Here is a 14,410-nt window from a genome sequence, read left to right as displayed (position 1 = left end):
CGAAGCCCCGGCTCATGTGATCATCAAATATCACCACCTCACCATCTCTTGGTTGAGGTCTCTCCTCCGACGGGTCAGGGGCACGATAAGACATGATATCCTTCTTGGGCAAGTAACCCGTCTTCACGAAATCAGCTAAAGTGTCGTTGGTGACATTGGATCTCATCCAGTTGCACGTGATGGGTGCCTTGGGAGCTTTGGGTGGCATTGTGAAAGATGAAGCCTATGACAAAAGGAAAATGTCCGGTTCAATTATAAGCCGGCAGATGTCTACAGTTCAATACTCAAATGGCGGCTTATGAAGGGGCCTAATGACATATGGCTAAGTGCATCGGGTTATCTAAGCCGCTGAGGGCATCGTGAGTAATTCAAATTGTCTACAGCTTTATCATAAATGAGCCGGAAATTTTACAGCACGTGGTTTCTTTTAAGCCGGAAACGTGAGCCGCCATAACTAAACAGATGCCATTTTTGACTAAGTGTGGCGCAAACAAGTTTCACAGATCGCAGTAATTGTTTTGGATCAAAACGGTCGGCTAAAAAGAAAATTTTCTAGACCTAGAACTGACGTAGAAGAAGTTCATGGATTCAGAACGAGATCTTATTGCATACAAAGGGGATCTACTATCATAAAAACGGATGCGCAACGACTACCGCAGGAGCTCTGTACTACTCTTGGAACAAACGTGACTGTAGTGGAAGAACTACAGGGAATTCGAGAAGAACAGCGAAGAACAGAGGAAGAACAACGGAACCCTAATGCGGATCTACGGTGGAGAGGTGCAGGGACTTACAGATGCGGAGTTACTGCGGAGGTTCATCGCGTTTCTCTGGTCACGTCAGGTTGATGCAGCGGCCTTAGTTGGTGAAGACGAGGAAACCCGCGGCGGCGGCGGCGGAGCTCAGGCGGCAGCACAGTGGCGAGAGGAGGAAGAAGATGGAGGAGACGAGTAACTGGAGGCTCATGGGCCGGGCTATTTATAAGGTGAGGCTCATAAGTGGGCGCGAGAAACGAGGAAGCCACGGCGTGATTATCTCGCCACGAGAACGCCTCGATTTTTGGATGGCCATTAAAGATAAGATCCGTTGAGGATATGGCGGAATAAAAAAATGGACTTAATGGAAGATGACGTCATGGCGGGTTACCGGGAATCCAGAAGATGACGTCACGGCGGGTTATAACTTTCGCGCGAATATAAGCCGGAAGATTTTTTCTCAAAGGAATTGAAGATCGACATGAACCGGTTCAAATCAATCTGGGGCCTAATGTTGAGGATATAACCCTTAGAGTCACCCGCCCAGGAGGGGCCGGGTTACTCATAGTGGTCATCACACGAAGCCCAGCACCAAGCTTGAAGACAGCGGGCCAAGATGGGCTTAAGACCCGGAGATGGCTTAAGGCCCATAGTGATAACCGCCATTATGGTGAAACTTGTAGTGTAAGGCAAGAACAGTTGAGAGTCCGAGCCGGACACTCTTATGAGCCGGCTGGGACTCTGAGAGCCGCTGGGCGTCAACCTCTCTATATAAAGGTACGACCCGGCGGCGGTTTAGGGACAAGTAAGATCTCGTCGAGAGCCAGGCATAGCGATTAAGCTCCCTGGTCATCGAAACCCTAATCAATACCACCTCAACTGGATGTAGGCTTTTACCTTCACCGCAAGGGGCCGAACCAGTATAACCCCCGTGTTCCTTGTCCCGTTTAACCCCTTTAAGCTTCCTAGCTGCGATGGCTCCACGACTAAGTCCAAGCACGAGGACATCTGCCGTGACAATTCCACGACAGGAGCGCCGGATTGCAAAACGGACAACGGGGAAAATGTTCGGATGCATGAGACGAACACGTATGCAAATGCAATGCACATGATGACATGATATGAAATGCATGACATGAACAAAATGCAAAACAAAAGACAAAACCCGACCACGAGGAGAATATCATAACACATAGCCGAAAATGGCAAGAGTCGGAGTTACAAATATGGAAAGTTACATCCGGGGTGTTAAAACACTCCACCACTACGAGAGGATCTCGTCCCGAGATCTAGGACTGAAAGAACTCCGGATATTCGGAACGGAGATGGTCCTCGCGTTCCCAGGTGGCTTCCCGGTCGGAATGATGCGACCACTTCACTTTCAGGAATTTGATTGACTTGTTGCGAGTCTTGCGCTCAGTTTCTTCAAGAATAGCAACGGGGTGCTCATGATAAGACAAATCTTCTTGAAGGTCAATCTCTTCGAAGTTGATAGTGCGGTCTGGCGTCTTGAAGCACTTGCGGAGCTATGACACGTGGAACACATCGTGCACGTTCGCGAGGTTAGAAGGAAGCTCAAGTTGATAGGCGAGATCGTCTCTTTTGCCAATGATCTTGAAAGGACCCACGTATCTAGGGGCAAGCTTCCCTTTGATACCGAAGCGACGAGTGCCTTTCATTGGAGAGACGCGGAGGTAGACATGGTCTCCGATCTCGAAAGCCAAATCACGGTGCTTACTATCGTAGTAACTCTTCTGACGCGATTGCGCGGCTTTGAGATTATCACGGATGACTTTACACATTTCTTCAGCTTCTGTGATTAAGTCATTGCCAAGAAGTTGGCGTTCACCAGTCTCTGACCAATTGAGAGGAGTACGGCACTTTCTGCCATAGAGAATCTCGAATGGGGCCTTGTCCGAACTCGCTTGGAAGCTGTTGTTGTAGGAGAATTCGGCATATGGAAGACAATCTTCCCATTTCATGCCAAAGGAAATGACACAAGCCCTAAGCATATCTTCAAGAATTTGATTGACTCGCTCGACTTGGCCACTAGTTTGAGGATGGAAAGCTGTGCTGAAGCGAATGTTTGTGCCCATGGCCTTCTGGAAGGAGTCCCAGAACTTAGAGGTGAAGATGCTTCCACGATCTGAAGAAATCAATTGTGGAATGCCGTGCAAAGAGACAATTCTAGAGGTGTATAGCTCTGCTAACTGAGCTGCTGTGATAGATTCTTTGATTGGAAGGAAATGAGCCACTTTAGAAAGCTTGTCGATGACAACGAAGATAGCATCATTTCCGCGCTTGGACTTTGGAAAACCAGTCACGAAGTCCATTTCGATATGATCAAACTTCCATTCTGGGATAGCAAGAGGTTGGAGGAGACGAGCTGGTCGTTGGTGTTCTGCTTTCACTCTTCGACAGACATCACATTCATTCACGAACTGAGCAATTTCTCGCTTCATTCGAGTCCACCAATACGACTGCTTGGGGTCATGATACATCTTCGTACTTCCAGGATGAATGGAAAGAAGAGAATTGTGTGCCTCGTTCATAATGACTTTCCTTAGATCACCTTTAGGAACCACAATCCGGTCCTCGAAGAATAAAGTGTCTCTGCCATCAATGCGATAGCACTTGTATTTGGAAAGACCATTGTCGATACCACGTTTCACCTTCTTCACCATGGTATCCAGGAGTTGTGCCTCACGAATTTGATCTTCCAAAGTAGGAGAGACTATGAGGTTTGCAAGAAATCCTTGAGGAACAACTTGGAGATTCAGCTTGCGGAAAGCTTCACAAAGATCCGGTTGGAATGGCTTGAGGATTAAGCTGTTGCAATAAGCCTTCCTACTTAAAGCATCTGCAATGACATTGGCCTTGCCTGGAGTATATTCAATACTCGGATTGTACTCTTGAATCATTTCGACCCATCGAGTCTGCCTGAGGTTGAGGTTGGGCTGAGTGAAGATATACTTGAGACTCTTGTGATCGGTGAATATGTCCACTTGTCTTCCCATTGTTAATGCATGGACAACTGTCGCCAACTCAAGATCGTGAGTGGGGTAGTTCTTCTCATTGGGCTTCAACTGACGAGAGGTATAGGCCACAACTTTCTTCTCTTGCATTAACACAGCACCGAGACCTTGGAGAGAAGCATCACAGAAAACTTCAAATGGCTTGGATTCATCAGGAGGAGTCAAGACAGGAGCTGTGACAAGTTTCTCTTTGAGAGTGTTGAAAGCAACGTCACACTCAGGAGACCAGACATACTTCACATGCTTCTGAAGGAGGTTGGAAAGAGGCTTTGCAATCTTAGAGAAATTCTCAATGAATCTTCGGCAATAGCTTGCAAGACCAAGAAAACTGCGGAGCTGCTTGACATTCTGAGGAGGTTCCCAATTCAAAATTGCGGACACCTTCTCGGGGTTAACTGCGATGCCTTTGGCAGAGATGATGTGACCAAGGAAAAGAACTTCATCGAGCCAAAACTCGCATTTGGAGAACTTCGCATAGAATTGATACTCTCTGAGCTTGTCGAGCACCAATCGCAAATGTTTGGCATGGTCCTTCTTATTCTTGGAGAAGACCAAGATATCATCGAGATACACCAGAATGAATTCATTGGTATAGGGGTTGAAGATGAAATTCATCATCCGAGAGAAAACTGGAGGAGCATTGACAAGGCCGAAAGACACGACAGTATATTCGTAAGACCCAAAGCTTGTTCTGAATGCTGTCTTGGGAATATCTTCTTCACGAATGCGAATCTGATGATAACCCATACGGAGGTCAAGCTTGGAGAATACTTTTGCACCTTTGAGTTGCTCGAATAGCTCATTGATGTTGGGAAGTGGATACTTGTTCTTGATTGTCTTCTTGTTCAATGGACGGTAGTCGACACAAAGTCGGTCCGTGCCATCCTTCTTCTTTACAAAAAGAACACCACAACCCCATGGAGATGAACTCAGTCTGATCAAACCCAGACGCTCTTGTTCATCGAGCTGTTTCTTCAATTCCTTCAGCTCGTTGGGTCCAAGCTTGTATGGACGCTTGCAAACGGGTTCAGTGCCAGGCTCAAGATCGATAACGAACTCAACTGGCCGGTGAGGAGGCATACCCGGAAGCTCTTCTGGAAAGACATCTTGGTACTCACAAACGACTGGAATCTGAGAGATGGCATTCAACTCGCCCTTCTCATTGAGAGAAAATAACCGAATGGTTTCATCACGAGCGGCATAAATAATCACATCCTCAGAAGAGTGTGTCAATTGAATTTCCCTGACAGCACAATCAAGTTGAGCCTTGTTCTTAGAAAGCCAGTCCATCCCGAGAATAAGATCAATATCCGAGTCACCAAGAACAACTGGAGAAGACAGAAATTTATAGTTTCCCATCTTGATGGAAACATCAGGAGCAACCAAACTAGAAGTCAAAAGCTTTCCCGGAGAAACAACTTGCATAACTTTGGATAAAATCTCTATGTCAACATTGTGCTTCGATGCAAATGGGTATGACAAGAAAGAATGCGATGCACCAGTATCAAAAAGAACTTTTGCAGGAATATCATTAACAGGAAGATTACCCATTATCACATCAGTAGATTCCTCCGCTTGAGCTGCATTCATCATGTTCACCTTTGCAAACTTTGGATTATGCTTGACCACTGCATTGCTAGAAGATCTGACAGGAGGAGGAGGAGGCAGGCGCCTTTGTTTGAAGCACTTGTTAGCGTAGTGACCTTTCTGCTGACACTTGTTGCAAGTCACCTCTGAGAGTGGACGATGATAAGGAGCATTGGACTTTGGAGCTTGATTCTGAGACTTGTTCTGATAGCCAGAGTTGGAAGAGTGGGAAGAACCATGGCCACCTTTGTTCTTCTGCTGGTAAGGCTGACGAAACAGAGGAGGAGGAGGAGGCAACCAGAACTTCTGTTGCTTAGCTGCCACAAGTGAGGAAGAAGAAGACTAAACTGCGTCCCTGACTCTCTTCTTAGAAGCCTCACACTTGAGCTGAGCAGCCTCTTGCTTCAGTTCCATATTGTAGAATTGATCAAACTAAGTAGGCTCAACAAGAACGAGAGCTAACTGCAGATCCTCTCTAAGGCCACCTCTGAAGTGATAGATCATGCTCTTTTCATCAGGGACGTCTTGTTTAGCAAAGCGAGCAAGTTTCTGAAACTGGATGTTGTATTGATACATAGACATGTTGCCTTGCTTGAGATTGCGGAACTCCTCACGCTTGCTCTCAACAACACTTTGTGGAATGTGGTGCGCTTTGAAATCCCGACAGAAGTCGGTCCAAGTGATCAGACGACCTCCTCTGGAATCTTTGTATTGTTGAAACCAATCAGCAGCTTGGTCCTTGAGCTGAAAAGAAGCGAACTTGACATAGTCCTCAGGCCTGACATTGCTACATTCAAAATGCTTGTTGATGTCCACGAGCCAATCATCGGCATCCGTGGCCTCGGCACAGTAGTTGAAAGACTTGGGCTGATTTGCGAGAAACTGGTTGAGGGTAGCGAAGTGAGGCTGATTGTTGCCTTTACCTTGATTTCCTTGATTGCCTTGCCCTTGGGTGCGTTCTTGCAGGAGTTGCAGAATCATCTGAGCATTGGCGTTGGTGGCTGCCATGATAGCTTGCCATGCCTCCGGAGGCGGAGGTGGTGGCGGAGGGTTCGCTTGACTCCCTTCATTGCGATCCGGATTCTGACGCGTTGGCGGAGCCATCCTGAAGAGGGTGACATCCGTTAGCATCTTGATAGACAAATAGATAAGTAGAATCAACGGATAGAAATTGCAACATATAGTCTTCACAATAAACATTCGAACGAGGATGAACGAATGAATTCCATAGTAAATCATCACACTTCCATAAGTTGAGAAGCCACTTAGAAAAAGATATGGAATCAACATTTGATTTCGAAGCAACTCGAATACCACAATACAAAACAAAACAAAGTATTGGCTTGCAGAATAAGCCGGAACAAACATATGATAGAGATTTCGTCCGAAGTTTTCATGGTGCGGCCCACACGGGCTCAATCGTACAGCACCATCATGTACAAGGCTGTGCACATGACATACGAAGCGTCCCCGAGTCGGCATAGCCAAGGACTCTTTAAGACACTACGAGACCACTGTAAAACCAACCGTGTACAGGCGGACCACTAGACGTCGAACCCCAATCTCATATCATGCGTCTGTCGGAAAGATATCCTAAGGCTACTTGAATTCCCACTTATAAACTCCCGAAACTTTCTGGTTATGCAATCTGGTGTTGGGGATACAGGGGACACAAAATATATCACCCAAACTAGCAATCCCTAGATCCAGCTGTATCCATCCGTCAACACATAACCAAGAAACCTTCGGAAATCGTTTACCTCAACCTTCGAAAAACATCCGTTATACGAGTTATGGCAATACTCCCGAACTCCCGCCCCAGTACTGGGTGGCGTCGAGGTGATCTTACCAACAACTGCGTAAAAGAGATTTCGATGTCGGCGAAACTCAGGTATTCCAGAACTGCAACGATAAAATTGTGACGACAACACCTCGGAGCTCAACTCCCCGGGACACTGCCACAACCCCTAAATGTCAGGAGGCACCAAGAACAATGTTCTCGTCACAAAACCATCGGAACGATTCCAAGATACCCGCGTGATCCTAAAAAAAATTTAGTGAAATTTGAGGAGAGAAGAGTCAAAACTTCTACGTCAGGAGACCTCACCAGAGCGATGAAGGGACTGAGGAGTAAAAAGAATCCTACTCTCCGATATATATAATCCTAAGATTCAAAACATTTTTGTTCTAGACCCAACAATGCCAGCGATTCGATCAAGCAGGGGGCTCCTAAGTCGGGGATGGCTCTGATTACCAACTTGTAACGCCCACGATGCGGCTATATCTCCCACGTGTCGAGGCACGACTTAGAGGCATAACCGCATTGTGGTTTTGTCGCAAGAAGGGTCATCTTCACACAATCCCATGTAATGAACAAGAATGGGATAAAGAGTTGGCTTACAATCGCCACTTCACACAATACATAAATATCATTCAAACATCATCCAAAATACACACATAGACCGACTACGGTCAAGATCCAAATGAAAATAAGATAACCCCAAATGCTAGATCCCCGATTGTCCCAACTGGGCTCCACTACTGATCATCAGGAAAAGACACATAGTAACGACCACGTTCCTCATCGAACTCCCACTTGAGGTCGATCCCATCATCTGCACTGGCATCGTCGGCACCTGCAACTGTTTTGGTAGAATCTGTGAGTCACGAGGACTCAGCAATCTCACACCCGCGAGATCAAGACTATTTAAGCTTGAAGGAAAAGATGGTGTAATGAGGTGGAGCTGCAGCAGGCAATAAGCATATATGGTGGCTAACATACGCAAGAGAGAGCGAGGAGAGAAACAACGGAATGGTCTTCATCTAGTAATGACCAAGAAGTGATCCTGAACTCCTACTTACGTCATTCATAACTCAAACCGTGTTCACTTCCCGGACTCCGCCGAGAAGAGACCATCACGGCTACACACACAGTTGATGTATTTTAAATGGGTCAAGTGACAAGTTCTCTACAACCGGATATTAACAAATTCCCATCTGCCTCATAACCGCGGGCACGGCTTTCGAAACATAATACCCTGCAGGGGTGTCCCAACTTAGCCCATCATAAGCTCTCACGGTCAACGAAGGATAAACCTTCTCCCGGAAAGACCCGATCAGTCTCGGAATCCCGGTTTACAAGACATTTCAACAATGGTAAAACAAGACCAGCAAAGCCGCCCGATGTGCCGACAAATCCCGATAGGAGCTGCACATATCTCGTTCTCAGGGCAACACCGGATGAGACATCCTACGAGTAAAACCAGACCTCGAGTTTCCAAGAGGGGGCCCCCCAGTCTACTCAGTTCGGACCAACACTCGAAGGAGCACTGGCCCGGGGGGGTTAAAATAAGATGACCCTCGGGCTCGCGAAAACCCGGGGGGAAAGGCTTAGGTGGCAAATGGTAAAACCAAAGTTGGGCCTTGCTGGAGGACTTTTATTCAAGGCGAACTGTCAAGGGGGTCCCATAAATCACCCAACCGCGTAAGGAACGCAAACTCAAGGAACATAACACCGGTAAGACAGAAACTAGGGCGGCGAGAGTGGAACAAAACACCAGGCATAAGGCCGAGCCTTCCACCCTTTACCAAATATATAGATGCATTAATTAAATAAGAGATATTGTGATATCCCAACATATCCTTGTTCCAACATGGAACAAACTTCAACTTCACCTGCAACTAGCAACGCTATAAGAAGGGCTGAGCAAAAGCGATAACTTAGCCAAACAACAGTTTGCTAGGAAAAGGATGGTTAGAGGCTGACATGGCAATAGGGGAGGCATGATATAGCAAGTGATAGGTAGCGCAGCATGGCAATAGAGCGAACAACTAGCAAAGCAAAGATAGAAGTGATTTCGAGGGGTGGTCATCTTGCCTGCAAGGTTCTCAGAGTTGTCGAAAGCTTGATCCTCGTAAGCGTACTCAACAGGTTTCTCGTTCACGAACTCATCTCCCGGCTCTACCCAAGACAAGAACACAAGCAACGGAACCACAATCAATCACGAGAAATGCACAAGCAACATGATGCAAAACATGTATGATATGCGAGATATGATATGCGAGATATGATATGCGATGCATATGCGTGCTCCGGAAGGAAAAAAGATGAACAAGGCAGTAACTTGGCAAACCAAGCATGCCACTGGAAAGGTGAGATGATTTCGGTCGAAATCGATATAAAGATCACCAGAAATGGATGCACGGTTTGCAAATGGCAAGCAAAACAAGAATGACACGAATCTGCGATTAACAGCATGATAGCACTTAGAATGCAACAAGTAACAATGCTACAGCACTCCAACATAGCAACATAGCATATGGAAGTAATCTACAGGAGATGCTAGACAAACGATGAACACTGAGATACGGCTAGATCACAACATAACAAACTCAAACAAGCATGGCAAAAGTGCAAAAGATAACAGGTTCACAGACTTGGTGAAATTACTGGACATGGCAGAAAACAGCATCAGGTAGCAATGTGCAGAGCACGAAAACAACATGCTACAGGAACTTAACATGGCAAAACAAGGCATGAAAGTATTCTAATAAATGCATATGACAAAAGTCCCTTAATGACCATAAGCCAAAAAGGACCAGAATATATGATAGCAAGCAGGTAAACATAGCAAGTTTCGTTATCAGGTTTCAGACTTGGCAGAGAACAGAGCATGGCAGAAATAATAATATGAAGGCATCTTGGTGAGATTGAAGCACTTACCACAAAGCAATTCATGACAAAACAAGCATACCTACAGTAAGATGGCATGTTTATGAAGCTATCCATGGCAAGAACAAAAGCATAGCATGTATGGAACAACTACAACAAGCTTGGCAAAATAGAATAACACGTAAACAATCTGCCAGAAATATTTTATAGCATAAGTAGAGCAAGATTGAGTCATGCTATGTCACTCCATAATTGCAAAAAAAGGCAGGAGTGGATCAATTACAACAATATCTACAAAACATCCTTACTTAACATCTCCAAAATATGCATGGATCTCTCTGTAGCATCAAGTTTACATGGCAACAAAATAACAGCAGACAAAGACTTGGAGAAAATACTACGTCTCTGAAATCAGAAACATTACGGGGCCTAGTTTGCATGCTTGTGCTAGTCACCACAGAGATCACAAAAATACACGGCATACACCACTGGAAAGATGGCATGGCATACAACAAAACACATGTAGAGCTCATGCCCATAAGATGCACGGATTAAATGCAACAAAAATAACAAATCTCCAAGTTCTGCTAAGAACCAGCAGACAACAGCAACTAGCACTCTTGCACCAGAGATTTGGGCATCAAGATGGCCTCTAATGAACATGGTGCAATTGAACAAGATGTAGATCATCACGAGACGAACAAATCGATATATTACACGCGCGAAACGAAGCTACATGCAGAGAGTTATGGAACGTTGATCAGGTGCAAATGCTGTGAAATCTTAAAGACTTAGGAAATTTCGGGGGGTCTCGGGAAAAAGTCAACCTCGAGGAACTCCAGATCCGATCGGGGCCGGGGCCGAGCTACGCTCGTCGGAACTAGGGCGACGGGGCGGAGGAGGAGGCGGTGGCCGGCCGGAGGAGGGCGCCGGAGGGGCGGCGTCGACCGGGGACGGCGGGGCCGCGGCGGAGGAGCCGGCCACGGGCGGCGGAGCTCGGGCCCGGGGCGGCGCTGGCCGGCGAGGCGCACGGCGGCTGTGGCGGCGGTGGCCGGTGCCCATGCGCGGCGGCGGGACGAGGAGGTGGGGCGACAGGCTCGGGGGCCCAGCCCGGGCTGCGGCGGGCCGGCGGCGGGACGCGGTGGGGCTGGCGACGTGGCGTGCTCCGATTCGCTGGGCGCGGCGGCGGAGATGTCCGGTGGCGGCGGACACGTCCGGTGGCGGCGGGGGAAGTTGGCTAGGGTTTCATCTGCGATTGTATACGGGAGGGAATGCACTTATATAGCTAGAGGGAGCTAGGAGAGTCCAAATGAGGTGCGGTTTTCGCCCACACGATCGTGATCGAACGACCTAGAGCATGGAAGAGAGTTTGGGGAGTTTTGGGCTGTTTAGAGAGGGGGTTTTGCTGCAACACACAAATGGACATTGCGGATGCCCGGTTAACCGTTGGAGTACCAAACGACCTCCAAATGGAACGAAACTTGACCGGTTGTCTACCGGTGGTATACCAAGGCCACTCGACAAGCCTCGGTCCATTCCGAGAACATTTGACACCCGCTCACGAAAGAAAAACAAGAGGGGTACATCAGAGGAGATAGGAGCGCCGGATTGCAAAACGGACAACGGGGAATATGTTCGGATGCATGAGACGAATACGTATGCAAATGCAATGCACATGATGACATGATATGAAATGCATGACATGAACAAAATGCAAAACGAAATACAAAACCCGACCACGAGGAGAATATCATAACACATAGCCGAAAATGGCAAGAGTCGGAGTTACAAATATGGAAAGTTACATCCGGGGTGTTACATGGGTCCCAGTAGTCAGGGGGGCGAATCATTTTTTTTTTGCCCGGACGCACTGATGTCTACTACGCAACCTTCCCCTTGTAGACGTTGTTGGGACTGCAAGTGCGTAGGTTTGTAGGACAGTAGCAAATTTCCCTCAAGTGGATGACCTAAGGTTTATCAATCCGTGGGAGGCGTAGGATGAAAATGGTCTCTCTCAAACAACCCTGCAACCAAATAACAAAGAGTCTCTTGTGTCCCCAACACACCCAATACAATGGCAAATTGTATAGGTGCACTAGTTCGGCGAAGAGATGGTGATACAAGTGCAATATGGATGGTAGATAAAGGTTTTTGTAATCTGAAAATGTAAAAACAGCAAGGTAACTAATGATAAAAGTGAGCGTAAACGGTATTGCAATGATAGGAAACAAGGCATAGGGTTCATACTTTCACTAGTGCAAGTTCTCTCAACAATAATAACATAATTGGATCATATAACTATCCCTCAACATGCAACAAAAGAGTCACTCCAAAGCCACTAATAGCGGAGAACAAACGAAGAGATTATGGTAGGGTATGAAACCACCTCAAAGTTATCCTTTCTGTTCTATCTATTCAAGAGTCCGTAGTAAAATAACATGAAGCTATTCTTTCCGTTCAATCTATCATAGAATTCATACTAGAATAACACCTTAAGACACAAATCAACCAAAACCCTAATGTCACCTAGATACTCCGTTGTCACCTGAAGTATCCATGGGCATGATTATACGATATGCATCACACAATCTCAGATTCATCCATTCAACCAACACAAAAGTACTTCAAAGAGTGCCCCAAAGTTTCTACCGGAGAGTCAAGACGAAAACGTGTGCCAACCCCTATGCATCATGGGCGGAACCCGCAAGTTGATCACCAAAACATACATCAAGTGGATCACGTGAATATCCCATTGTCACCACAGATAAACACGGGAAGACATACATCAAGTGTTCTCAAATCCTTAAAGACTCAATCCGATAAGGCTTCAAGAGGAAAACTCAATTCATCACAAGAGAGTAGAGGGGGGAGAAACATCATAAGATCCAACTATAATAGCAAAGCTCGCGATACATCAAGATCGTGCCATAGAGAGAACACGAGAGAGAGAGATCAAACACATAGCTACTGGTACATACCCTCAGCCCCGAGGGTGAACTACTCCCTCCTCGTCATGGAGAGCGCCGGGATGATGAAGATGGCTACCGGTGATGGGTTCCCCCTCCGGCAGGGTGCCGGAACGGGCTCCCGATAGGTTTTTGGTGGCTACAGAGGCTTGCGGCGGCGGAACTCCCAATCTATCTTCTTTTTTTGATGTTTTTAGGGTACGTAGGCTTATATAGGCGAAAGAAGTCGGTTGGGGGAGCCTCGAGAGGCCCACGAGAGGGTAGGGCGCGCCCAGGGGGTGGGCGCGCCCCCCTGTCCCGTGGCTTCCTTGATGCTCCCTTTACTTCAACTCCAAGTCTCCTGGGTCATAATCTTCCCAAAAATCACGCTGCCGAAGGTTTCATTCCGTTTGGACTCCGTTTGATATTCCTTTTCTTCAAAATACTGAAACAGGCAATAAAACAGCAATATGGGTTGGGCCTCCGGTTAGTAGGTTAGTCCCAGAAGTAATATAAAAGTGTATAATAAAGCCCGTAATCATTCAAAACAGATAATAAAATAGCATGAATGCTTCATAAATTATAGATACGTTGGAGACGTATCAGCATCCCCAAGCTTAATTCCTGCTTGTCCTCGAGTAGGTAAATGATAAAGAAAGAATTTATGAAGTGTGAATGCTAGAAGGTGCACAAGTTTGATCAATAATAATTTCAATCACCTTTTCTAGCATGATTATAAGTCATAACCGTAGTTCATCTCAAAAGCTTCTCATGATAAAGTAACAAGCAATTCACATGTTAAAGCATAGACCATAAACTAGCAAACTTCATTCTTAGTCATCAAACAATTACAATTCATCCTATTTTCAGGAAGGGTCTATGTCAGAGCTTTGATTTAGCAAACTCCACATACTCAACTATCATATAGTCTTCTACAATTGCTAACACTCACGCAATACTAATGGTTATGGAGTTTTAATCGGCCACTGAGAAAGATAGGGGCTTATAGTGTTGCCTCCCAACGTATTCACCTTTGGGTGATGTCAACAATAATAGTTCATGCTAACTTACATCCAATTGGATATATATATCAGGATCTTCCAAACACGAGGTGCTTGCCAAAGGATAAAATGAAAAAGGGAAAGGTGAAGATCACCTTGACTCTTGCATAAAGTAAAAGATAGGCCCTTCGCAGAGGGAAGCAGAGATTTGTAGAGGTGCCAGAGCTCAATTTTGAAATAGAGATAAATAATTTTTAGAGGTATGATCTCATTGTCAACATAACAACCAAGAGTTCCCAATATCTTCCACACTACATACATTATAGGCGGTTCCCAAACAGAATGGTAAAAGTTTTTACTCCCCCTCCACCAACAATCATCAATCCATGGCTTGCCCGAAACAACGGGTGCCTCC

This window comes from Aegilops tauschii, chromosome 5 (genome assembly GCF_002575655.3).
Source record: "Aegilops tauschii subsp. strangulata cultivar AL8/78 chromosome 5, Aet v6.0, whole genome shotgun sequence".
Lineage (NCBI taxonomy): Eukaryota > Viridiplantae > Streptophyta > Magnoliopsida > Poales > Poaceae > Aegilops > Aegilops tauschii.
The sequence above is the reverse complement of the archived record's forward strand: the minus strand, read 5'-3'. Positions refer to the sequence as shown.